At 44.9% G+C, this 27,644-nt stretch overlaps 1 pseudogene across 1 annotated transcript; it reads left to right on the plus strand.

The window, feature by feature from the left end:
• The first annotated feature begins 169 nt into the window (after positions 1-169).
• Positions 170-25,061, plus strand: LOC146207382 (uncharacterized; annotated as a pseudogene). Its single transcript, XR_014700252.1, has 4 exons — positions 170-297; positions 21,410-21,602; positions 24,248-24,384; positions 24,910-25,061. The product of XR_014700252.1 is annotated as an uncharacterized LOC146207382 (transcript).
• The last annotated feature ends 2,583 nt before the right edge of the window (positions 25,062-27,644 follow it).

Consider the following 27,644-nt stretch of genomic DNA (forward strand, 5'->3'; position numbering starts at 1 on the left):
AGGGTGTGAGAAAGAAAGAAAGGCCACAAGGGTCAGTGGGGAAGAACGCGCAGCCTCACCAAGGCAAGGCGCGCTTCGGCTCTTCGCTTGCCGCTCCGAAGAGGACGGGATGGGAAGGGCGGTGGGGTGCGCACAGAAGGGGAGGGGTGTTTCCCTTCCCCTCCACCAGATGGCTCAACATGTGCGCCGAAGTGGCGCCGCCCGCCAGAGCGTTCAAGATGTCTGCCCGGACAGCGCGGCAGGGAAGCTCGGCTCTCAGGCACCTCGTTATTCCTGCCTGCTATTTGCAAGTTGTCGGTGAGTAACGTTTGCGATCGAAACCTTTTGCCCCTCGCGGAAGCGGTGAAGCCGTCGGCTTCGCCCGAAGACGAGCGTAAAAATTGTTTTTAGCCGCTGCCACACAGCTAGCTGGGGTCACGCGCGCGCGAGAAACAAACGCTCCTGGTGAGAGCGCCTCCGTGCGCGGGACAGCCTGAAAACACTCGCCAGCTGCGAGTTGGCGCTTGCTATGTCGTCTCGAATGACAAGTTGGTCGTTCCGAATGTGTTTGTTTGACGCGACAGCGCCGTAATGCGATTACAACGCCACGCCCACTAAGACGTTTCAAGTCGGGAGAACGCGCTGAATTAAGTATGAATCAGCGAATAAGGGCGAGGCACGCTGCGTACGTATTGCTTCATCCCTTTCAGTTCCTTAACAAACATGTCGGCAGCAGTAAGGAAAGGTACGTTAGCGGGACGTCTTGAAGAGCGCATGATGACTCACCTTACTGAACCGTCTCTTCCATAAGCCAATCTATAATAAAATTTCTTGCACTGATTCGACTTCAAGACAACTAGCGTGGTTGCATGTCTATCTCTGCTAGAAATCTGTCTCGCATTTGTGATGAGTATAAAATGTAATCTCGGCGCTGTAGCTGGGCGAGGTTAGTTTTTATTGCTGAATTTGTTGTTTTTTTTCGTTTGCCTATGATACAAGAAAGGAACATGAAGTTAAAAACAGTAAGTGAAGCCCCCGTACAAGATTAGCCGGAATGAGAGCAGCGTTTTAACCGGGGCTTGAAATAAAGCTGCATGATTAATTGATTCGTTTAATTTTGTTTTCTGAAAGCATATTGAGAACGGTTCGTCCTCTCCCTTTCGCGTTTAATATGAAAATGCTCTTATTATCATGACATGCAAATGTTTCTTTACAACCCTGATATACATGTCTGGGCTTTGAATTCCTTTACCTTTGGAATGAATGCGTTCTTTGATTTTCGCGACGCTACATGAATTCAGGCAGAATTTGTTGCATTTTAAAAACAAGGATAAAACTACGGTGGCTTACGCGAATGCATTCTTATTTAGGTTGTCAAGGTTTTGGTAAAAGAAACTGTCAATATTTGCCAAAACTGCCACATCCAGTCACAGAACCGGAACTCGACTATATGTGTTGACAAAATTATCGACTGTACGCTTGATATGAACGTAATCCTTTCTTAGGCCTCATATACTCTGGCAAGCAAACAAAAATAAACTGTCTTAGTTCGAAGGATATGAATGCATATATACTTGCAATCACTTTTCTGCACCTCGAAAAAGTTAATTCCTAAGGAAAAAGCTTACACCTTAGAATTATTCATCTCTGCATGGTTCAATTAACGACTGAAGCTTGGGGAAATGCTGTCACCAGATGACACTGTGGCGGCAGTGCTTATCAGAAACACGGCTTCGGCGCACGCAATATCTTCACTCCTAATAGACACAAACAATACAGGACTGCTGCTGTGGCCAACCCCGACAGGAGAATTGAGTGGCTCACCGTAAGCAACTTCGTGCTCCGCAGCAAACAGACGCCCGCGAGCACATGGCGCCAGATGTCTTCGGCCATGCGCGCAAAACGCAATATGTTTGGAGCGCCAAAGGTGGGAAGGAGCGGCTGCGAGTGGGCTCCTGCCACCGAACCGGAAGCCCGCGGAGAAAACAAACATATGCACTAACGGATTCCGCACCTCCGTTATATAGCCAATTATGTTCGCACGCTCTCCACGCGGGGGCCGCCTGTGTGGCCAGCCTGCGCTGATAAAGCACGTGGCGTACAGCGTGGAGAATTGAGTCACTCTTTTCTGCGGGTCGTTCATTCACAAGCATACAAATACTGACTAAATTTTACACCCCTCGACACTGTCGGTCGGATAATGAAGCCGACTAACAATAACTGGAACGGAGCCGGAAATTTGTTCGAATTATACAGAGTTTGTATGGTCCCTCTATATTGAACACACGCTTGAGTTTTACAACAGCAAAACGTTCATTTGAATAAAACGAAACTTTGAATTAAGCGAGTTCTATTTAGCGAGGTTCCATTATGTTATGTGGTGAAACTAAGCTCCTCAGTTCTTGCCCATCTTTCTATACCGCTTGATGGTTTCAGGCAATTCGCGTAAAGCAGACTTGTACTCTGAACATTCGTTTCCGAAACAAGCTACTGAGTTTATATACTGTGTGGAAACTAAGAACTGTTCTCTCATTAGCCTATTTCATAAACCTTTCAGAAGTTCGTTGTTGGTTACATAAAGCTTGTCTACCCACTTCAAAATTTTTTCCATTTCAAGCTAGCTTACGTCAGGAATAAACGAAAGGCACGGTTGGACCTTCACACGAGGCTTTACTGTTGTATAAGGCCAAAAAGTGTTCGCCAAAATATTTTCTGATTCAGGAAATAACGCCCGTTTTCAATGAAATTTAAGAAACCCGAAATAAAAATTTTAAGGGCTTAGGTTAAGTCACGAGGCATGAAAATACGAAGTATCGAAAGCATCAGCAATTTAAGGCCATGAAAAAGATTTCCTCGTCTACATTTCTCGTCTACAAGCCAAGAAAAGCAATGCAGATAAACAAAAACATAAAGCAGTATAGTGAATATTAATGATGTTCAAAGCCCCCTCCCCCCTCTCAATGAAAACTGATATTTCATATCATATTAGATCATTCATAAAATATTGGTTGGGGCTCACACGTTGACGATAAGCCTCAGTTGTGCAGGCTTTCTGAGCGATTTTTAAATATGTTTAAAAGACGGTAATGACCGATGAGCTAACGAGATACGTCTGGCAAATCTCTAAAAAAATCGAAGTATATCTTTGTATTTGTTTTTTCTTGACAAATCTCTCAACCGCAAAATCACATTCCTCGATTCATGTACTTAAAGTTAAATGCGCTCCTCGCCTCTGCCTGTTCTTTCCTCTACCGATTTCGACTCTCCATTACACGCTCCAAGTTCCCCGAATCCTATGCTAATCTGAAACACTTCCCGTTCTATTACGCCATCGCATCCAGTCCCCCCATTATTCATTCCACTCTCCCCCAAACTGGCAGGCCTGGATGTATTCCGGCCAGCTGGTAGACCAGTTGGCCTTTGTGAGCCTGGCCCACGATATCCACGACGCTTAGTACTGCGTCGTAAAAATATGTCGGAACTCAAGCTTCACCGCCTCTAATGGCACTACGCAGAGCGTTAATGCCTCCGGTCTGCGGCTGATCGTTGCTTCTCGTTTAATCCCTAATCCTTTAATTCTATATATCTTACGCGTACTCATTAGCCTGCAGTCGTAAGCTACCACATATATGAAAGACCACATGGGATAAGGCCCCGCTCTAAACAAGCCGTACGAGCCTGCCAGCGTGGCCTCTTGTAGTGTGTTAGACTCGTGATGAAAGTAAATTCCCATCTTACCCTCCTTAAGGAGCTCCTGCCAACCCGGCCAAGTTATGTTGATCTCCTTACATAACCCATCTTACACAATCCACCTTACACAATCCAACAGCCAACTGCCGCCCTCCAAAGGTATGCTTTGTCTTTTCGTGGGCAACGCCAACGCAGGGCTTCCCGCAGACCGGCAACCTTTACGCAGTCACAAAAATCAATCCATTTTTCTCTCTCTCTTTTTTTTTTTTTTTTTTTTTTGTAGCGAAAGCTACACTACGCCAGGTTTCGACCCGTCGCGTAGTCCGTGGCCGCAGTCACGAATGACCTTGAACAGCCGCGAAGAAGACGAAGAAGAGGAAGAAGAACGCTCGGTCACCCGCAGCTAATGCTCTCGCTTCATACACATTCGGTTCAGCAGCGTTGAACCATTCTCATTTTTCTCTTGCGCATTTCTGTTAATTTGAAAGCACTTGACAATGCGAGAGAAAGTAAAAGCACCTGTAGAAATGTGCCAGGAATATGAGCCGGTGCGAGATGGTCTGATTTTGTCGTCCTCGTCATCATCATCATATATCCACTATACCCACTGCAGGGCAAAAGCCTTTCCCATATTCCAATAATTCCGGTCCTGTGCTAAAGCTGCATCCACTTGACCCCCTAAACTTTCTAATATTATTCGCCCAACTTTCATCCCTTTGGAATACAGTTTGTTACCCTTAGACAATATCGGTTTCCTCCCTTTTCATTTCTTCTGGTGTACCGTGAGACGTCGGTGACTATATGAATGGGCGCGTGTGCAAAATTCTACAAAGAAGAGGTGACGAATAACAAAACTTCAAAGCTCAGTTCCTCATTGTTGGTCGCTTTCTTATTGCTAGCTTGAGCCGTGCACTGTCGTTCGTTCGGAAACCTTTGACCTAGCCTTTCCGCGACACTCTGACGCGCAGTTTGAAGCTATGCACTTAGCTTACATCACAATGTAACTGGCAGGCTGAAAACTTCTAAGTATATGTCATCGCACCATACCGAGAAGGTGCACAAAGCACAGTATATGCTACGAGCAAGCTCTAACTGCCGATCACAGGTTAGTTACTTTCAGGTTTATAGCTATATAATTAAATCAGTATAATAAATACCTAGGTAAAGAAATAGAACAACAAGATTTTCTTGTGCTAGGTACCAGCATACGAGTGAATCCTTTCGTAATTTATAGTATTCATTTATTTTAAAAATGCTCTTTCTCCTCGTATACTTTTCGATCGTTTATTTTTGTTTAGTAAGTAAGTAAGGAACACAAGAGCTCTGTATAAGACAATCAAAGATATCAAAGGAAGCTTCTGTGCTAAGCTGGGCGTGATAAAGGACAAACGAGGCAAGGACCTCACTGAAGCCTCAGAGATAAAGAAGAGGTGGCAGGAATACACAGAAGAACTGTACAAGAAGGACCCGGATGTGCAAACCCAACATAGGACGGTTGTGATTACTGATCTCGAGCCGGGCATCCTGAAGAGTGAAGTTGAATGGGCCTTAGCCAGCCTTGCTAAGAACAAAGCTAGCGGAATTGATGGTATTCCAGCTAAGTTGCTTCAAAACCTCAACCACGACGCTGTTAACACACTGCATACATTATGTCAAAAGATTTGGACAACCCTGCAGTGGCCACAGGATTGGAGGAGGTCAGTTTACATCCCCATTCCAAAGAAAGGCAGTGCCAAAGATTGTTCCAACTACCGCACGATCGCGCTTATTTCGCATGCTAGCAAGGTGATGTTAAAAATCCTGCAAGGTAGGCTGCAGCAGTATGTGGATCGGGAGCTTCCGGACGTGCAAGCTGGGTTTCGCAAAGGCAGAGGAACTAGAGACCAAATTGCCAACCTTCGCTGGATCATGGAAAAAGCAAGAGAGTTCCAGAAACCCATTTACTTCTGCTTTATTGATTATGCGAAAGCGTTTGACTGCGTAGATCACAGCAGATTGTGGCAAGCTCTCCAAGAGATGGGAGTTCCAATTCACCTCATCTGTCTCCTCAGGAACCTTTATGAAGGGCAAGAGGCCACAGTCAGAACTGGGCATGGTCTTACTGATTGGTTTCCGATTGAGAAAGGGGTGAGGCAAGGCTGCATACTGTCGCCCTGCCTATTTAACCTATATGCAGAGTGCATCATGAGGAAGGCCGGTCTGGACGAGTCTTCAGCTGGAGTGAAGATCGCTGGAAAACGCATCAACAACCTCAGATATGCGGATGATACCACTTTAATGGCAGAAAGTGAATTGGATCTCAAGAGACTTCTGATGCGCGTACAAGAAGAGAGTGAGAAGTTTGGGCTTAAACTGAACATTAAAAAGACGAAGATCATGGCGTCTTGCCCTATCAAGTCCTGGAGCATCAATGGACAAGAAGTGGAAGCTGTGACAGATTTTCTGTTCTTGGGCGCCAAGATTACCTCGGAAGGAGACTTCAGCCATGAAATTAGGAGACGCCTGCTTCTGGGAAAGAGAGCAATGGTTAGCCTTGACCGCCTAGTAAAGAGCAGAGACATTAGTCTGCCGACCAAGATCCGTATAACCCGTGCTATGGTCTTTCCAGTTGTGATGTATGGATGCAAGAGTTGGACTGTGAAAAAGGCTGACCGCCGAAGAATTGACGCGTTTGAATTGTGGTGCTGGCGAAGATTCTTAAGAGTTCCTTGGACTGCCAGAAGATCAAATCAGTCGATATTGTCGACCATAAACCCTGACTGCTCATTGGAGGGTCAACTTCTAAAGTTAAAGCTCAGCTACTTTGGTCATCTGATGAGAAGAGAGGAGTCGCTGGAGAAAGATTTGATGCTGGGAAAGGTTGAGGGTCGCCGGAGAAGGGGTAGGCAGCGAACGCGATGGTTAAATGGCATTCTCGAGGCATTGCAGATGAAGCTATGTGATGTTAAGAAGATAGTGAGAGACCGGAAAGCGTGGCGTGACATGGTCCATAGGGTCACAAAGGGTCGGACACGACTGAACGCCTGAGCTGAACTGAAGTAAGAGATGGAGTGCTTTCATCGCCGATCCAGTCGCGGCTCAAAAATTCGAGCCGGGCTTTAAACAATAAGGTCATGCTGCTGCTCTTCGATACACGGTCAACAACTGCCAGCGAATTCACGCAGCACAGTTTCGTAAGCAAGCACGTCTGTTTGCACGCCATCCAGCGCTGCGGCACCGATTCCGAGAAAGCCATAAAGGTGCACGCAACGATCCACGCAGAACAAAGCCTTTCTATGCGGCCGTCTGAGCTCGGGTCATCGCCTCCGACGACGTCGACGACGCCAGGGGCTTGGCCGTCCCGTGTTGCGCTACCGATCTCGCGATCAGAGCTCAACGCATGACCGGCTTCGACAAACGCAGCGTCGGCGACGGCAGGAAAGGAAGGAGTCCAACGCACCATTCCCTTCGTACAATCGACCGCAGAGGCGACACGGGACGGCGGAGGAGAAGGGAAGAGTCTGGGATGTAACACAACGGGCCGTCGGAGAGCTGGGAAAGAAGAGGATCAGTTTTGCCAACTTCCTTTATTTCTTTGTATGTTCCACTCTCTGTTTCTTTCTTTTCTTTTTTTTTTTTTTTCATGGCCAGTTTGGCAACACCGGTCTTAATAAAAACAAAAAATACTACTAAGAGAATCGTGCGTCGATGTATTTTCCTGATGTTTCATATCCTTTGGATGTAGCCGTCATGTGTCGCCAGGCGAATAGAACGGCGTACAAATGGCGTTTGGCCTCCGAGAGGCGATCAGCCGGACGGTGCTTCAGTGCGGACCATCACCGATGTGATGTCCACAAGAGTAGACAGAAACTCGCCTGAATGTCCTAAAGGCACCAGTGTTATTTTTCTTCTCCCTCGCTCTCATTCGTATTTTTATCTTCTTGAATTTTATTTCAGTGCTGTCTGCTTTTCTCCCATCGTTTGCCGAACTGCCGGTGGAGCTTTCTCGATAGAGTATACTTTGGAAGAAGGTCGTTTATGAACTGGAGGGCACTCAGGGTGAATAAACATTTCACTGAGAGGTTTTGCGTGTTTTCCATGTTTTGGGCCAAGTGAAAAAAAAAAAAAGTTTTTTTCTTACACTGCCAGGTACTTAAATTATTCTTGTCTAGTCTTCAGCAGTTTTAGGTTGATATTTATGAACAAAATCAGGAAAAGTCTCAAGTAGCCTCCGGAAGCATTGAGTCTAAAGGCAGGACAAAGGACCCGACTGCCTAAAGTTCTCATAATTTCCAGTTCAATGCGTACCCATTGCACAGATTAATACCTTATTTTTTTTTTAAAAAAAAGGACGTATTTTTCCCATCGCTATCTTTCGCGATTCCTTATAATACGGACGTTTTGCCTTGAGGACAGGTTTTCTTTAGAACAAAATTGTCCGTATTGCCGGGCCGCGACTGTATTCCCGAATTCATTCATCGTGCTGCTCTTTACATCGGACTTGTCTTCCAGCACTTCAGAAAACTTTGATGGCCTACCTCTAAACGTCATTCTGCTGTGAAATAATATATTTTTTATGTATGTCGTTGCTGCAAGGTCTATACTTTTTCCTTCTGTAGTTTATGGTTTAAGTTACCTGGCACACACTACAGGAAAACTGAGTCAACTGTCATTAGAAATCTGTTCGACATAACCGGACTATATAAAAAAAGGGTGTTGCAAACAATATTTGGAAAAAGTTTCAGTGCAAGACTTCACAAGCTAAAGGTGCCTAGCGTTTAGTGAAGTGTGATATTACAGTTTAAAACACTTGCTATTATTTGGGGGAACAGGACAGCAGCTAGCGGAGGTGATGAATGTAAGCCAGTCGTAGAGGCATTTGTCCTGTGCTAGATATACTCGGATTAACGATGACAATTACATCACTTAATCTACCACAAGACCGGGCGTCACACTGTCCATCTAGCTGTACAGGGACTTCAAAGCTCACGCGTTCCCTAAATTACGATCCTCGTTGAGGCGGGGCTGCAGTCAGCCATGGCTTCCGCGTCAGCAAGCCAACCGTGGCACCCTCTGATAGCGGCCGGAGAAGCATGTGCGAGGGAAGGGCAATAACGGGGCGATCTAAGCAAAGACCTGTGCGCCGCAGAGGGGAGGACGCGAGGAAGGGGTGTGGGGCGCATCGTACGGATCTGAGACGGGAAACATGTCGGACATTTACATCGAAAAGAGAGACGAACTCCGGCCCAAGCAGTCGATATGTGACGCTCGCCATGCAGACGTGACCTACCTGCGTCGTTGTGTACGGGCGGAACGCTTCCGCGTGCTTTTCCTTCTCTCTTGCCAGGCCCCATAGGTCCTCGCTGCTTCTTTATCTCTTCCTGCGATAATCTAGCCGCTCGTTCTGAGTTACGAAGAGGCAATTTGCATCACATACGCGCTCTCTCCGGTCGAATTATCAGTTGCAACGGATGCTCAGAGTTTCACGAACAGGACAGAGACGAGATTCCGTGCGGAAACAATTTGCTAGCAACACAATTATTGTCGATTTGAGTGAGTACTACCGACGTTCCAAGGCTAGAACTTAATTTATTTAACGGAGAAGGCCTCATTTCGCATGCCTCGGACTGCGCTCATGGATATGTCATGCCTTAATAAATATTTGGCATTTATCTCTCTCTTGAATGCACGCTAATATATGCATCTGCTGCTTCCCAGACCGCACTGTCAGGTTAGCTTACAGTATATGTTAAGAAATGGGTACTGTATGAAAATGTACACGCCTACGCTGTAAGCGTACTGCAGTACTAAATTGCGTCTGACCTTCCAATGGCAATATCGTGTTAGGTATAAATATACTTGGTTTCATTTGTAGGGTTTAACGTCCCAAAGCGACTCAAACTATCAGAGGTTCCGTAGTGACGGGATGCGGAAATTTCTTTAACGTGTATTAACATTGCATATTAGACGGCCGCCTTGCTTTTCGCCTCCACCGAAAAGCGGCCGCCGCGGTCGGTATTCGATCCCACGTCATTGCGATCAGCAGTCGAGTGCCCTAACCACTGAGTTTACCACGGCGGGTCATATCCTAAGTATAGTAAGGCCTAATCATTAAGCCCGATCTATAGTTTTGAAGAGCTCACTTATCAGAACCAAATCAAAGTCATTCAGCGCTGCTCCGTGATTAGAATTTGAGTCGGCTGATGTCACGTATCGTGTTTTGCTAATTCTGCTATTTTTATGTTTTACAGCGGCCCTTACGGTCACTTGACTTAGAATGATTGCACAAGCTGAAGTGGGCTGCATTTCGATTGGGCAAAAACATGCGCGACGAGATTCATAACTCGACATGAATGCAATTTTCTTATAACTCAATATTTTATTTCTTTTCTTGGGCATACTTAAGCAAGAATGGATTATACGCTTTCGTATTTTTATCCAGCCCTTAGGGCTAGGTGGCAGCATATTTATTTTAACTTGTGTTTTGCTCCGTACGAACAACTTTTCGGGAGATTATTTCGTGGTGCTTCCATAGTGAAGAAAGTTAGCTCAATCCTGTCGTGAAATATTTAAGAGCTAGATAATATTTTGTCCGTAATTACGGCATTGCACGTACACTGCAAGACGAGATATGATCTCATGCTAAATGTGTGGCTTTTTTTAAACGCAAACATATATAGTGTAGCAAGAGGAAGCATGAAATGCAACCGAATTGGAATTTCTATCAAACAGGTATGGCTTCAATGGCTGCATTGAATCATTTTATATCTGCAGAAGTCTACGCACACTGAGTATTAGCCACTACAGGTGCACCGAGTCTACGAAGGGGAAAAATTCTAGAATAGATATAGGCGGCAGCAACAGCTTACGTGTAGGTGATGGGTACCAAGCATGGGAATCTTCACGAGGACTAGCCCTCATAAAGATGACTCCATCCTCACCTCACGGGGAATTTCCTCGGTGAGGTGAGGTTGAGGAACGATTGGCTCCGAAAAAAACTTATGAGGGTGAAGATGAAATAATGATGCATGGATTTGGGGGAAGGGTACGTCACAAAGTTCGTGCCTTTCCTGGCCTTGCATAAGTATTTGCTGTCTGGGGGTGTCAGATTACAAAAAACAGCGTCGGTGACTGGATGGAAACAATCAAATAAGGGCCATAGTCTTAAGGAAAGGACCCAAACGCACTCCATCACTTTCAACCGCGCTCTCGAACTTCTGGTTGTTCGTATAGTTCGATCTTTCTACCTCACCTGCTTTTTTCCTTATTGCTTTGTTCCATCTCGTAACGTTGTGCACATCTATATACTTTCTTAATGCGGTATTATTGCAATTCACATAAGCAGAAAAACCCGGTGGTGTCGGAGAATTTCCTCATTGGCCGAGAGGTGTCCGAAAATTTTTTGACTGGTCAAGATGGCAACATCGCAAAGTCAACATCGCAAAGTCACGGGACAGGGCTGAGCGCTGATTAGTCGCAGGGTTTGTGACTTCAATGAATTCACATGACATAGCCGAATTTGCGGACGAACTGGTCACGTTATAAATCAGGTTGTAACGAAGCCAAAATCAACGCCGTAAATGCAAAGACAGCCCGGAGTCTTTGGGCTGGATCCACAATAATACACTATACGGGCTAAAGAAAGAAAGAAAACACGTGGGACTGCAAATATGTAGAAGCAACTTTGTTTCTAATGCGATAGCACTCTTACGCTGACTTTACTTATAGTTGTTCTTTTTTTTTTAGCCATTGCCCCAATATGTTAATTTTGCCATACCCTGTATTTCGTCTTATTTGTGTGACTAATTTCTCAGTCATATAGGCTCCAATTCCTTGTCTTTTGGTGTTCACGTTAGTGCTATTACACATCATGCTGATAGCATTTTGTTTTACCTTAAATCAGAACACATAACTTTGTTGTCCTGTATGACTTGTAGTACTCCCAAAGAATTCGGTATGTGGCTGTTTAGTAACCTGAATCTCCTGCCCCACGCTCTATGGAGTAGTTTGTCGCCCTACCCTTTCTAATCTACGGATAGAGTTCAGAGGCGGGGAGGTTCACCGTACTTTTATGGCAGCGTCTTTTATACCGGCATTGACATCCTACCGGAATTCAGTACAAGTTGATGGCTGAAATTCTCCTGAAAGTCGCCTTCGATTGGCTACAATGAGTCTCACTAGAATAATTTTTCTTCTCTTTTTAAGGGCCCGCGTTTTACTGCGCAATTTACTTTAGCCTCTTCCTGGAAAATACCAGACTGACACTACTTTTCACATGAACGCACTCTATCTATTCTTTCCTGCATCCACTTTTAACCTCGACAACCTCGGAGTGTTATGCTTAAAATGTTCACATGGCTTGACAAAAGTGAAAGTGTAGTATACGAAAAATAATTGCGCTTAATTCGAATAAGATCTGCTCTAATTGGCAAAAGGAATATTAAGGGGACACTTGCGCCTGACGCTCCACCCGTATATATTCTTTCAGATATTCCCCAGTAAAGCAGGAGTCACGATAACCTCAATATTAAGCCTTACTTTGTTCGATCTGATAATTTTAAATACGGTTTATTTTTCATGCACTATTTAATACTGGAACTTAATCCCTGCCATTAAACAATTTCCCGTTAAATATTAATTCCACCTGATTGTATGCATTTTGTTGTTACATTGTATTTATTGCTGCAGTCACGTTTTATTACTGTATACAAGTGTTGCTGTTATTTTGAGTTATATTTGTCCTCTGCTTTTATTTTGGGATTTTAATTTTTTTTTTTGTATGACTTTACAACAGGCTTGTTTAACCCACTCCTGAAATAGCCCCATAACGGGACTGTGGTATCAATGAATGAACAAACAAACAAACAAACAAACAAACAAACAAACAAACAAACAAACAAACAAACAAACAAACAAGCAAACAAACAAACAAACAAACAAACAAACAAAAACAAACGAACGAACAAATAAATAAATAAATAAGAACACATCATCAAAGGCTTCCGTCTGCGGCTCTCCTTGGGGACCCTTGTTCGCGTACATGCACTAATCTCCCAATTTCTGCCTCTATTATATCACGCATGCTCATTAGCATGCAATTGTTAGCTACCAAATCATGCGACAGACCATCCAGAATAAACATTGCTTTAACCAAGCCGTATATGAACGTGCTCACGTGGATTTGGAGTAGTGTGATCTTACTCAAGATACAATGACCCCGAAGAGCTCAATTCCCAATTCACTCGTAAGTCGGCCATGCCTCGTGGCCTCATGACACCTCACAACCCGCTGACTAGTCGGTGCCCCGGCGTGTCACTTGCCGAATGCCATCTGCCGATCTGCCAGAGGCATGCTCGTGATGTTTGGCTCGCAACGCCAATAACGTCGACGACGGTTTTTCTCTAGAACGGGGCCTTTAACACTATTGCATTAATAATTCTAATGTCAAAACAGCTTATCGTGATGTTAAGGGCGAGGGAGGATAAGCAAATTTTGCGAAGTGAGGGAGTGTTAATGAACTGAGGGTGAGGGCGATTAAGGGCCAAAGGTTAAAATGTGAGGGTGAGGGAGGAAAAGCAAACATTGAGACATCTGCCAATCTGTGGTGGTACATGTATCCAACATCTGCCCTTACAGGCAGTCAAATTTATCACGTGACTGACTACAAAGTTCCCCCAGTAGGGCGCTATAGCTGCTTTTTTGAACGTACAGTCCCCAGCAAACGTTTGTGGAATGCGCATGTGTGGGCGGTCGTATTATGGTATCACCAATGAGTGCAGCACGCTCCTACATGCAGAATATTTTGACAACGGTGCTAAACGTGTGCGCGGGTCCATGTGCGCCTTAGGTTAACTACACTCAAGTAGTGGGGAGGAGCAGAAGACGACCTTGCCGCTTTCAACAATGACCCTCACGTGAACGTAAGTGACATCTATTGCAGTTAAACTAAGTCAAATGTTCTAGTAAGTATAAAACCAGATTTTTATCCTAGACACCCATTTTTCTTTTTGATTACGAAGTTGAATTTTGTTAGTTATGTATTGGGTTCGCATGTTTGCTTCCAAACCATAATAGCAGTTATCGCGCAGCCGTCCATTATAATGCTCAGAAAGCGAGTGCCGCGCCATACTGCGAAGAGTTCTTATGCGCGAGAATGCAGCCTTCCTAACTAGGTGTCAGTTATACAGGCACATCAACCTAATTTGCGGCAGCTTAGCACGCTTCTGACAAGACGAAGAAGGAAATCAAGGACAGCGTTGTGTGCAAATTCCATCTTTACTTTTCTTCGCAGTGCGCCGAATGCGTCCTCGTCCAGTCGCTGCCAAATTGATTTATCTTCTGCGTGTTTTTGTACGAACTTCTTCATTCGCCGAATCCAGTTTGCTGCGTTGTCTCCTGCGTCATTCAATTACTTTATTTGTTTTATGTTCACTCATTTCTCTGGTTCTTTCTTCGGTCAAGGATGCGATGGTAAGCGTTTGTTGTTGCGGCCCGCACTGCTCCCGGGAGAGCTGGGTAAACAAGGTTCCTTCCGAAGCGGAGCCTCTCGAGCTGCAGTGTCAACATCGATGTCTTAGCCAATAGGCCGACCGACGTCCACACGGGTGTCCTGGCAATGACTGGCCGGCCAACACGTCTCGTGACTTTCACGACAAATGCTGTGACTCCACTTGGATGTGAAATATGGCGCAGCGTACAGGTTTTACCTGGATGCTTTCCTACGGGATTAAACCAGTATCAGGCCGCAACGAAAAGCTAACTTTGATTAACTAGTACATGGCATAGAAGGTGAAATGGCGCGAAGACGGGAAAAACAAACGAAGAGTGGCATACGCAAGATATGTCTATAAGTCATTTTCCTTTCCAGTCCCTTCATTGTGCTCCCGTGTTTTTTATGTATTTGTTGGCAGAAGGGTAATAAACACGTTCGATGGACAACCCCTGCGTGTGCCTTTTCTCGGTCTATCCCTCACTCGCAGTTTTATTCTTTCTGTCAATAAATAGCAAAAACCAAATACGTCACTGCCTGGAAGGGGAACAAAATTTGGTGCTATATTTCAGTAGATATTCTCATTAGCGTTTTTAAATCTGTGAGTGGAGTACAGATACGCAGTAGAGAAGTAATAGTTGTGGCACTTACTACGCTGATAGCGGAATCAGCTCATGAAACACTGAGATTTCGTTCGTTGATCTGAAAATAGGGCATAAAATGCAAAAAGAAAGATAGAAAATAATCTTTCCAGAGCGAATGAGGCAAAGCTTCGAGTACGGTAGAGAGAACAGGCTATTTTATTCAGTATTTCAATTTAGTGACACCAAGTAAATGAAGAGCTACAATATCCACTCACAAAGAGCTCAGCTTAGCTGCTCTGTGCCTTCTATGTTTTCAGGCAGCGTTGTAATGTCAAGATTGTTTTCGTGGCATGACCGAACTGCTGAATACGCGAGCGTGTAACATTTATTAACAGTGTCGACTATGTAAAAGGCATCCACCCTTAGAGGGAACACGCGTGCAGGTCATCGCTATCTTCAGAGCGCCATTGCGTCTGACGTGGCCTGGAAATATCGACGCAATGGGCAGGCACAGACCGACCTGGAAGCAGTGTTTCGCATGGTCTATCACTTCGCCCTAATGCTTGGCCCAATTAGACACAATGGCGCTCTGAATAGTGCGACTAGCTGGTTGCGTGCTCCCACCAAGAGTGGGCGGCCCTGTACATTTAATCCGATATTACCATAATGTCAAACCAGGCGAAATACGTCCAATTATCTTACTGTTGTTCCCAGAATAATTATTTTTATATATACTGTTTCGAAACTTGGCTCGAGTAGCGCGCTAGTGCATGCACGCACTGAGAAGAAACGCGTCAATAATGAATGCTTTCATCTGCACAGTTACGAACCAATGGTAGCTAATAGGCTGTAGAGTTGAATGTTTCATCTGGCCTCCTGAATTGAGAAACATTATGTGAAGAAATAAGTAAAGCGTTAGAGGTGTTCCGAAATCCAGGAACAAAACGCACTCAGAAATGAACTGAGGTTTGAATTGTCAGTGCTGCTTTGGTCTGCACTTATAATTTTTACCTTATTTTGCGTTTCCTTTCTTTGTAATGCCTGAATTTCATTCCTTATTAATAGAACCGCTACAAAACTTTCATGTTGGTATGCGGCGCAGTAGCAGCCGTTTATTGGTCGTAACTGCAGTAAACGCAGTTTAAGCATAAGTAATAGCTCATTTACAAACGTGTTAGCGGCTATATATTCTATTTCGGCTTGCAGTCGAAAAAACAAGTACTGATATGTACGTTACAGTCTGACATTGATGTCATCAGCTTCGAAATTTTGTATATAGTTACCAGACGCATTGATCACCTATACCGACGATAAATAAGCACTGCGAATCAGGCACTATTGTTTTAAACACAGTTAACGACATTAAATAAAGTTTAGAGTGAAACGTTAGCTGTAGTTAAAAATGCCATCAGACGCACAATGATTCTTCGAAGTGCCTTCGGGGAACAACGAAAGGAATGCGACCAGGCGCCGTATAAGTAAAAAACATCCCAATCACCCCGCATGAATTGAGGGAGACCGAATGCGCTTACAGAACAATACGTAATCAGCACAAAAGACAGAACGCTCGACGGGACGAAGTCAGATGCTTGGTTTTCATTAGGGAAGGTGCTCCCGGAATTTGAAGCGACGCGCTGCTTTTTCTCCCCATTCCGAATCGCGCGCTCAAAGCTCTCCCCAGGAAAGAACGAGGAAGCCCTATGGCGGGCGCGGCATGTGCGCGTGTGTCAGTCCATGAGTGAGAGAAGGAATCACTTGGGAATGTGTCTGTCCCTTTTTTCTATAGTTCAATGCAACACTGCTGGATGAGAACAAGGCCCTCCCCAGTGTTATTCCAACGTCGAGACAATCTAACCAGGAATTCTGCAGCGCATACTAGTTCATGATCGTGTGCAAACCACTGGTGCGCAAACTTTTGGTAGGCGAACAGGAAATTACATGTCTGAAGCGGTTTAGAGACAGGTTGTCGTAGAGCAGTGACTCGCGCTGATAAGACGAGCACAGATGCGCCTTGTACAGTGCTGTATGATACTACCTCAAACTTTCTCTGCGGCCCGGCCCAGAATAGAATCGGAGAGGAAGAGAAAGAGAGATAGACAGAATGAAAGAAGGAAGAGAGGGGCAGCGAGCGATGGGTCGGGGCCAACCCCAAGAATCGATGGCTGGCCTTCTGTGGTTCACCTGGCGCCGGGCCGGCGCCAGCCGCATCGACGCCGCAGCACTGTCGCCGGGGCCCGACGTTTTGCCTCTGTCTGCTGCCGACGACGTCGCTGCTGTCGCCCGCCACTGTCGGAGGGGCGTGGCCTGCCTGCCCGCGACGCGGGACGGGCTAGCGCCCTGACACAACTCCGAACAGGGCCAAGGGGGAGTGGTACGCCGACGTCGGGGTACGCTCCTGCCGGCAGTTGTGGTGTCGGGATGCTTTTGGTATCCTCCCCCCCCCCCCCCCCCTTTCCCCCCTTGTTTTTTGCTTTTGTTCATTCATTTCTCACTCCGTGCCATTCTTTTTTAATCTCGTCGTCGATTCCTCCTGCTGGCGACGTGTTAGAACTTGTCACAGGAGGGTCAAACCAGCAGGGCGATTTATTGATTCATGGGATATGGGAGTGGTTTTAACAGCGGCAAACAGGGTGAACAAAAAAAGAGTCGCGAAATTTGCCGATGATCTATAGTCAAGGGGAGCGGCGAAAAATGCTGTGGGGAGGCTCGATGAAGTAGCAGACCTGAGACAGGGTCTGCTTTTAACGCAACTGCAAAATTTCACGCCTGGAATGAGGCATTAGGACATTTGTTCTGAAAGTCAGAAGCACGTCGTAGCGTCTTAGGACTTTTCAAGATCATTTAGTTTGGTTAACTTTAGTTTGAAGTTCAGTAAACTGGGCGTAATTGAAGCATATGACACTGCATCTGTCTCCTTTATTATTTCCTGTCAACTGTCTTTAGGCCGTGTTCGCTGTCCATAACAGCATCCTTGGAAGCATCTCAGTGGAAAGCATTTTTCAGTAGTAGTCATTGAGAAACAGGAAACAAGGCGTGCATTTATTGTAATTTTGTTAGTTCTAACATCTTGACATAGTGATATCTGGCTTCTGCAACATTGGTCAAGCCGCATTTTGAAAAAAAAAAAAAAAAAAAAAAAAAAAAAAAAAAAAACTACAACATTACATAATTAGCACTTGGCATTTACCCTGGTTAGGGATCTAATGCTAATAGTTAAGAGAAAAAGGTATTGCCCTGCCTTTGAAAGCTTTTGCTACTGCGCACAAAACTACATGACATCTACCATTCGCAAATTCTGGCAAACCTGACCACAGCGAGCACGTGAGGTTTATTGCTGCAGACGCTGCGTTTAGTAAAGTTGTTCAATATGCTGACGTTTTTATCAGAAGGCATTCAGTATACGAGTTCAGAAGCTATAGGAAGTTCAGAGGTACCTTAGTTACAGAAGTATAATAAATTAAAAAAAAAAAAGAGACTAAAACAATAAAGGATGTAGTGCAAGAATATAAAGTAGAAATGATTTAATTATTTTCATTTCTTCCTTTGGAAACTGTGGTCAGACCTGTGATTATATATTACCTGCATGAAAAACTAAGAGCGGATTGCAATATAATAAAATTTACGTAACAAAGTGCTTCAGTAAATTGCTTCAAATAAGCTATATGCATAAATTCGGGTTCAGAATCGATGACTTTTATTTATCTACCTCGCAAGAATATGTACGACTAAATCGTGGCCACAATACCCCGTCGAATTGCTTAATGAACATATAAAGTCTTCGTTTTACAGGAAAGCAAAAAGAAAAGCGTCCCCTTTCCCGTTTTCGCTCTTTGTTGCAAAACGTTCCGCACTGATAAACTAAAACAAGCTTATTGTTACAAATACAACAATAAAAAAAAATTTCGAATAAAGATTTCTTACATTCACAAAGACATCTAAATGGCAGACGACGTGACCGAATTCAATGCCTCGTTGGAGATATGGTGAATGGTGCACTTGCCGCAACTCTTCGAATGGAAGAGGCTCGGCAGTCGCTGAGGCTAACTGACCAAGCACTCCCTAGAGAGCGTACCAATCGCGTATTGTGGCGCCTACTGGTGGATGTCAGGCTAACTCTCTTAAAAAGCGGCCCTGTATTTTTGTTTGTTTGTTTGTTCGTTTATACTTTTGCGTGAGCCAGTTTCGCCGGTAGAAGGCCAGAAAGAAAATGATGGTGAGAAGTGGAGGATCAAAGGAGGGCGCTGGGAATCATTTTGTCCTTTCTTTTTCATTCTTGCACGACCTGTTTTCTGTTCTCGTGTCTTTGTGGGAAGCGAGGTCGCTGCGTCACCGTGTCGGCCTCGGTCAATAGCGCCCGTCTCGCTCGACTGAATTCGAAGTATCGGCCAAATGTTTTCGTTTGCGCTCCAGTCACTCACGCAACGACACGAAGTGAGAGCCACTGTCAGCCAAAGAGCTGGAAAAGAAAATGAAGGCTCTGCTCATCCTTTTTGTATTCTTTCGTGCCCGATGGAAGTTCACTCAGGCGCGCATGTTTCGGGTGCCCAGGGAGAGATACTTGCGCATGGGCGGAGTTATGTTCAGAGCGCTTGGGTGTTTCATCTTTATCGCACCGGCTAGACTCGTACGGGCGATGGATACCAGCGCTGCTAATGGCTAGTAAGAAGATTAGAGCAGAGAATATCAGGAGCACCTGTTATCAGTTGCCTTTTGAAAAGCTGCCTTTATTCTACGCTTATCTTAGTGACATGTGAAGCTTATGTAAATGTGCTGCCGCGTACTCAATTATGCTTAAGCAAAGGAAATGCGCAAATAAGGACACGAACGAGAAGAGGGCAAGGACGGACGCATTCTATTCTCAGTTATAATACGCAATTATTCTCAATTCTCAATTATACTACTCAAGTAATCTATTACATTTAGGGCTGCAGCTATTATGTATTAGCGAATCTTGACTTGATCTAATTTTAGGGCGACTCCTCCATCGCCGACTTTTTAGTTAGCTTAATGTGCGACTCAGTTCTATAACGTTTGAACGTTTATTTAAGAGAACTTGCCGACGGGCTGTGTTGTTCATAGTTCCTGAAAAGTGAAAAGACTGAAGAGGCACAAAACTATCCCACCTTTAGGTGTAAACCTCGAGCGCACCATCAACACGAATGCAAACTTAAGCTATCCCAAAACTACGTCCGTGGAATTATTTGTTATTTGTATCCTTGTTTGTGTCTCGGTAGAAGAAAATCTGTATTTTTGTATTTTTGCTTTTTCTCTGCTGACCTGAGCGCATGGTAAACACTCCTACACTGGCGCGAAAAAGATCTGCAAATGTGTTTAAATAAATAGATAAATAAACCAAATAATGTGCAACCCTCATGCGCAAACTTTTCTGTGGACACTTCAAACACGCCAACAGAGGGTAAACTTGCCGAAGCAGAAACGAGGCGCCCGTGAGCGTGGTGTGCCTTTCCTCCATTTTATTTTATTGTTACATCTATGCTTTCAGGGAAGAGATAGAGTGCTGTTTTTATTTTGTTTTTGTTTTTTCAAGAAGAGTACTTTCTAGTGCGTCGCTCACAACTTCGCACTGATATGCTTCCAAAAATAATACATAATACAATGCGTTGTGGAATTTAAAACGGTTCATAGTATCTCAGCCCTGCGCCTCAGCTGAATGCACACGTTAGGTTCCCGGCACTTATGGTGCCTTGTCTTCTGTAAAGGGTGCATCACCTTAGACACAGTCATTGTGCAGCAAAGCAAACTTTACGTCACAAGCACATTCACGATGAAAACATTTGAGCATAGAATTTCTGGCAGTTGCAAAACGTTCAATGCTTTGCACTGATGCTAAGAGGAGGCCAAATTGCGCAGCGCGCTTTGCAGTGTCAGTGACGTTTAAGCAACGATCTCAACTTTGACCTTCGAGCAAGTTCGCTTGTGAGTAGGCGGTGATATCTCTATTGTGAGTTGCTAGCAGATTCTGATAGCTAGCAGGTACTATTTTCATTAAAGGCGGAGTAACGTAACGAAATCTGTTCTGATATTTAAACAGAGCTGCTGTTATTACAGCACGGACTGGTTCTTTGTCCTAAAGAGAGCATAAATGTGTTCGTAAAGGCATATTTGAAACGGCTACAATCGTGTCTTCAGGCACTTCATTGCGAAAAAAGACTACTGCGAAAAATATATGCGTTTTTTATTTATTCCATGTCATCACACAACAATTGCCGACTATGGGACACATTCTTATGCGTAAGTATTGAAGTAACGAATTGCGAAGAGGCGCGTTTATAAAGCTACATAAAATTAAATATCTTTGTCTTCGAAGCTATGACCAACACTTCTAAAGCCTAAAAAGAGCCCGGGTAACATAACGCTCCTGTTCCCAAAATGGTCTCAAAGGCCAGTTCCTTATGTTCGACCTTCAGGAAGATATAAAAAAAATGAAGCTTTTATATCCTCTTAGGTAGGCGCTTACCGACGAACATACCGACGAATAGGAGCTAGCCCTTGACACTTTTGAGATTGAAAACATTATGCTACCCTGCCGTAGAGTAATCTGGGTGTCCCATTCTGTGTTAGCCTCGCTTTTTTCAGGAGCACAGGTCAAGGTGTGTGCGGTTTCGGTGCGCGATTGGTCGCTGTTGAGGTTGTATGAGACAAGAACCCTTCCCTGGTGCATGTGCAGCGGCCAGAACATGCGTGAGCCACCTGGAGCAGGAGACGGTGACGGACAGCTCAGGTCTGCGGAACAGCTCCTGGAAGCGATACAACTACCACTGTCCCGGCATCTACTTCCCGGAGGATTACACCGAGTGCTGCATGCCAGAGGAGTCCAAGTGCTGCCCACCCGACCGGTGGTTCTACGAGATCGACAACACGTAAGTATTGTTGTTGTTGTGCCCTTTGAAAATGGTACATACCCTCGAGTGTCATCGGCCACACACACAAACTAACTGGCCACGTACGGTGCCATCTTCTTCTTCAGTTCAGTTCAGTCGTTCAGTCGTGTTCGACTCTTCGTGACCCTATGGACCATATCACGCCACGCTTTACGGTCTGTCACTATCTTCCTAACATCACATAACTTCATCTGCAGTGCCTCGAGGATGCCATCTAACCATCGCGTTTGCTGCCTACCCCTTCTCCGGTGGCCCTCAACCTTTTCCAACATCAAAGCTTTTTCCAGCGACTCCTCTCTTCTCATCAGATGACCAAAGTAGCTAAGCTTTAACTTTAGAATTTGACCCTCCAATGAGCAGTCAGGGTTTATGGTCGACAATATCGACTGATTTGATCTCCTTGTAGCCCAAGGAACTCTAAAGAGTCTCCGCCAGCACCACAATTCAAACGAGTCAATTCTTCGGTGGTCAGCCTTTTTCACAGTCCAACTCTCGCATCCATACATTACAACTGGAAAGACCATAGCACGAGTTATACATCTTGGTTGGCCGTCTGATGTCTCTGCTCTTAACTAGGCGGTCAATGCTAGCCATGGCTCTCTTTCCCAAAAGCAGGCGTCTCCTAATTTCATGGCTGCAGTCACTTTCCGGGGTAATCTTGGAGCCCAAGAAGAGAAAATCTGTCACGGCTTCCACTTCTTATCCCCTGATGCTTCAGGACTTGATAGGGCAAGACGCCATGATCTTTGTCTTTTTCATGTTCAGTTTAAGCCCAAACTTCTCACTCTCTTCTTATGCGCGCATCAGAAGTCTCTTGAGTTCCACTTCATTTTCTGCCATTAAAGTGGTATCATCCGCATATCTAAGATCTTCTTCTAACTACTCTAAATTCCTCACGACGCATTTAGTTTTTCTTTCTTCTGTTGGTGTCCGCATTGCCAGTCATTTCAGCGCACTATGTTTTTTACCAACGTTCATTTTGGAGCGTAGCTCTACTCTTGGCACTGTAACTGCTAAGGTCAAGTTTGACGCAACTTTGACCTTGAACCACTAGAGTGGAGGTGTGTCTGTAACATGAGCGATTCGCTATGGAGAGGTGCGGCTGCGCTCGCTCGCCGTGATACCGCTTGATTAGGAAAGCGGTTATCATCTGCTGCGCCTGCGCTTGTTCGTCAAACTCACCATAGACGACGGGCATACCGTACCGTGCTTGTCAGTTCTCTGGCGTAGGTGTCAAGCTGCGTCTAATTAATTATATGATGTAGCTCGCCGTGAATAGAAAACGGTCTAAATTGGCAGCCGAAACCGACAAACAGTGAGGAGTTCGGTTAGCGAAACAACGCGCGTAATCGAGACAGAAAGGCTAGGCTTTTAGCAGCAGAGGCTGCCGCTGTTTCGACCTCATCTTCGACGACGGCTTCGCCTGCCAGTGATACCGAACCGATCGACTGCGAGTCTAACCTGCATCACAAACACGCGGATGATCGAATATATGGTTGAGCAATAAATATTCAGAACCAGCAAAACAATTGTGTAGCCATGCTTAACAGAGTTTACGTTCGTATAACCAGGTTTAACCGGGATAAACCTTGCAATTTTTTTCTTTTCAATATCAGATAAAACGAGCCTAAGATTGCAAAGATGCCATGATGTTTGAAGTTAATCTGAATAATGGAGTGCCTTCTTTATATTTCACTTTGTCATTTGTTTATATTTAGTGTTTTCTGGAGACAGAGGCGTCGTAGTCGAGGTATCCATGTTATGTTTAGTCAGTTGACAATCTTAAGCAGGCAGAGCAATGCTTATAAGTCGCAATTTTAGTATTATATTTCAATCAACTAACAACTGATAACGCGCCGTGCTTAGAATCGCGTGCACAACTGCAGAAACGTACCCACCTAGTTACAGCGACAAGTGCTTGTGTGCGGGAGAAAATGACCCTTCTCATGGAACTGCACACTACAGTGGAATACTGCCAGATTTGTTATTGTTCGTTTTTTAGAAACTAAGTGGTTAATCAAACTAGCTATCTCTCTATAAGGTAGCGATTACACCTTTGCATCTGATTTGTTACTTGCAGGGGATCGTTGACTGAGACGAACTAAGTCCAGCTTTGAGAGCTGGATATTTCAGGAAGCACTTTTGTAAACATGAAAAAAAAAAAAAGGGGGGGGGGGGGGACGTGTTTAAAGAGCGGAAGAAATAGTTTTTTTTTTCTTAGTCAGTTATAACATGGAAAGCAATAAAAATTTCATGTTGATGTGATGTGACGTACCAGATTAGGATGATTTCGAATTTGAGATTGCAAAGGTGAACTTAAGCGCAAAACATAACTGAAGTTGAGTAATGCTGTGTATTTGTCTTCATATAGTAGAGAACATAGGCTGAATTCCCAGCGGGAACTTTGACTAAATTTCAACTTTCATGCTATTTCATGAAGCTCGCCAACTGACATATGCAGTTTGTGGTTTCCCTTGTTACTTTCTCAGTCGCAACGACCGTGAGGCCTGCTTGAGCCGCAGAATTTTTATTTGTCGTGTTTTCTGTAAGTCTCAAAATGTTTTCCAACAATGCGATGGCCGACAAAACTGATTAAATTAAATTCCCCATTTTTTTATTTTCAGCTTGGCGACTGCCATCGCCGTATCGGTGACGCTTACCTGCTTCGCCCTCACCATCTTGGTGATCATCTGCTGTTTCTGGTCCCGGTGCCCGCTGTACAACGCGTGCAGATCGCGCTACAATCACGACATTCCAAATCGTAAGCAACTCGCATCATCACATCTGTAGTGAGACGTGCTAGAGCGACCTTTTCTCAGTGCAGTGGCCACATGCAGAGGAACTCGCAACAACCCGCTATGTTCGAAGGACACAAGTTGTATTTTGGCTGCATCAAAACATCTTAATGTCTACGAAAATTATTTATCGCAACATCTGTTCTAAACGCTTCCTGTGTCAGTAGCTTTTACTCGAGTTTTTCCTATATCTCTTTGCTTTACCATTTCTGAACAATGTCCTTCAAAGCACTGCACCGAATACCAACCAAATATGAAAATCCTTGCCTGTGCATGACTGCTTTTTGTAGACCTAATTCGGATTCGCTTTGTGGAACAAAATTATTCGGTAGCATTCTTTGCCTCAACAGCCCCGTTTTGCTTCTGGGCACATTTGAAAGCCCCTATGGCAGAGTCTCGTCTTGTCCCTACATTCGATTTCTGGTCGTGTTGCTTTTCATTATGTGCGTATGTAATAATGTTTTTGTTCCCCGGTAACGCTCATATTGCAGACAAATCCGAGGAGTTTGTCATGGAAACTGTGCCAGTTGACTCTCCGGCGAACAAGAAGAAATACGCTCCTTTGGCGTCGACCAACGGCAGTCCCATCTTGGACAGCCATTCCAAAGGTGAGCCACCGCCAGTACCAAGCCAGTTTCTTTGATTTAAAGTCATAGTGCTTCCCAGACAATATCGAAGGCATCCAGCGTTCTAAGCTCCTCATCGTCATTCCCTTTAACATTTCCACGGGCCACTAACGGGATACTTTTTGAAAACATTTTCTTTTTCCACAAAGAGCGGTACTTAGAAATATCTTGCGGACGCACTACTCATAATAATTTCATTAGCTCTCTACTGCATCGCAGATGTTTCGAAAGGGGACCACAGATAATTATTTGTATTATTCAATACTTGGCTCTGCTTAGAGTTAAATAATTCAATGTATTAAATTTCTAACTTGAGCCTTCATGGCTGATTGCTCGTAATGTAGTAATACCCGAAACAAAGTTTAGTTCAACAGTCAGACAATTACTTTACGGACCAAAATAGTATTGAAGTATTTCTGCCATCTGAATACATCCCCCCCCCCCCCCCCCCCCACCCCCAACTTTTCTTTTATTAAGAAAAAAAAAAGAAGTCACAACGCGCAGTCTGTGCTTCGTAAGTAGGAATAAAGCGCTCAAGATTTTATTCAAAATAAACTTGAAAGACTAATCTGAAGTAATAATCGCCATCTGTACAAATGCCTCAAAAATAAAATGGAGCTCGGATCTGTAGAAAAAGCGCACGCCTTCGTCCGGTCTGCTGCTGAGGCGAATACAGAAAATGTGGCGCGGATCAACCAGGTGTTCCACATTCGTCCAAGCTTTGGGCATGCGCGTCCGCTGGCAGGGCACGCCGCGAAACGGAATTTTGTTCGTTCGCTTGCTCCGTTTTACTTTGGGGTCAACTGCACGTGGGAATTTATGCGCTAAATTTGCGGTAACCTGTATTTGCAGCAGCGTTGGGTCAATAATCTTTTCCGTGTTTTAGAGCGCAGCTCTTTGGCGTCCGTTCCTGGGTTTCGCGTCGGCGTCGTCGTCGGCCTCGTAACCAGCTCCGCCCCCCTTTCATCCCCCCAGCGCTAGCAGCGACCGACTGATACCGCTGGATGCCGCTGACGCCGCTAGAGAGTCAAGATAACGTGACTGCATAGAACACCGTCGCCGCCATGCAGAAAGAGGAGGGGAGGGTCCCCCCCCCTGTTCCTGTGTGGCGGATAGGGTGCTCTTCAGTTGCCGACGCGCCGGTTATTTCACGTAGGCCCCGGCACGTCGACGAATACGTGACCACCTTCCCACGGCTAGACCTGGTTCTTGGCGCTGCGGAAGCGAAGGTATCATATTGTTTGCGTCGGCATCGGCGGCGTTGTCCCTGAAACCAACTCCGCAGCTGGGGTTGACTCACTATCGGCGTCAGCAGCATCAGTCAGTCGCTGCTATCTTTTCCCTCCTCCCTTTATCGCGTTGTCCGCTTGCTACGCGCGCTTCTGCCCCCATTGTTTGCCGCTGGGTGTACACGCCGCCCCCCTCCCCCCTCTTCCTGCGAGTCTCCGGTTGTCAAAGCGCCGGCTAGAAACTTAATTCCTTTCTTCGCGCGTTCTAAAAAATTCTGTGATAGCGCATACATGTGTTGCTCGATTTCTTTGCCTCAATTTATCGAAAAGGTGAAACAGCTTATTTGCTGCGCTCAAATTTCGCATTAGGAAGTAGCGTAATCGTCGGTAATTTTTTAACTGCAAGTATCTATTTTTCGCAAAATGTATATTTTAACTTGAAGAAACAATAATTTAATGCTGCAGTGTTTGTTTGTTTGATTGATTACGTACGCATACAGCACAACCTCCATTTAAACCACAAAGAGCAAGCCCTAAACTGCTCTTCGTTGATTCTTCCTTTACAGGTGCCACGGCAGTGTAACGCTCACCATTTTCAATGGTTGGCCTGGAACATCGCCATCATTTACCGCCTACGTAGGTATAATTTATGAGGTCCGCATTTTCGTTTCTGATGTTCATACTTATTATGCGGTTGCAGTTTTATAGCACAGCTTCGGTGGTCGAGCAGCGTCGGTTTTAGTGCCGTTGCTACCTTCCGTGCGCATGTCACGAGAGCCATTCGGGCTTCGAGTTCGGAGTTGGATAAGGCAGCCTCCCACTCCTTAAATGTTAGCACCGCGTTTTGGATCGCCATGTGGATAGTTCTTGTGAGGATCACTTTTATTCAGAGGAGCACATCTTTTATACAGGAATCTGCACCTTACGAGGACCGCCAACGGGCAGCGCAAGCAATGAGTTCCGGAGAATCAAAGGAGGCTTGGACTGCTGTCACGGGCGAAAAGAGGAGTGGGACCGCAAGGCTGTCTTAACACTGCCCTATTAGCCGCAAGCATGTTGCTATTGCCTGCAGTCAGTGCGATTCATGATTTTCCAGTAACAGTGTTTATCGGTAACCTGCATTTGTGTTATTGCAATTATTGTGCTGACTTATTCTTTTAATATTCCTTTTTCTCACGAAGTGCTTCTTCCGTGCTTAAACAAAAAATCTACTCCCAAGCTGAGGCGACTGACAACCTCAAAATTGTGTTTTGCGTAATTGCGTTTCCTGCTACATTTTTTCAACCATCTGTCATTGTTCAACCCTCTTTTAATATTGATAGACATACTTCCTAGCAATCATCTATGACGTCACATGCTGTTTCAAGTGTC

The sequence above is a fragment of the Amblyomma maculatum genome, chromosome 1 (genome assembly GCF_055883805.1).
Source record: "Amblyomma maculatum isolate TAMU_Amacu chromosome 1, ASM5588380v1, whole genome shotgun sequence".
NCBI classification, from domain to species: domain Eukaryota; kingdom Metazoa; phylum Arthropoda; class Arachnida; order Ixodida; family Ixodidae; genus Amblyomma; species Amblyomma maculatum.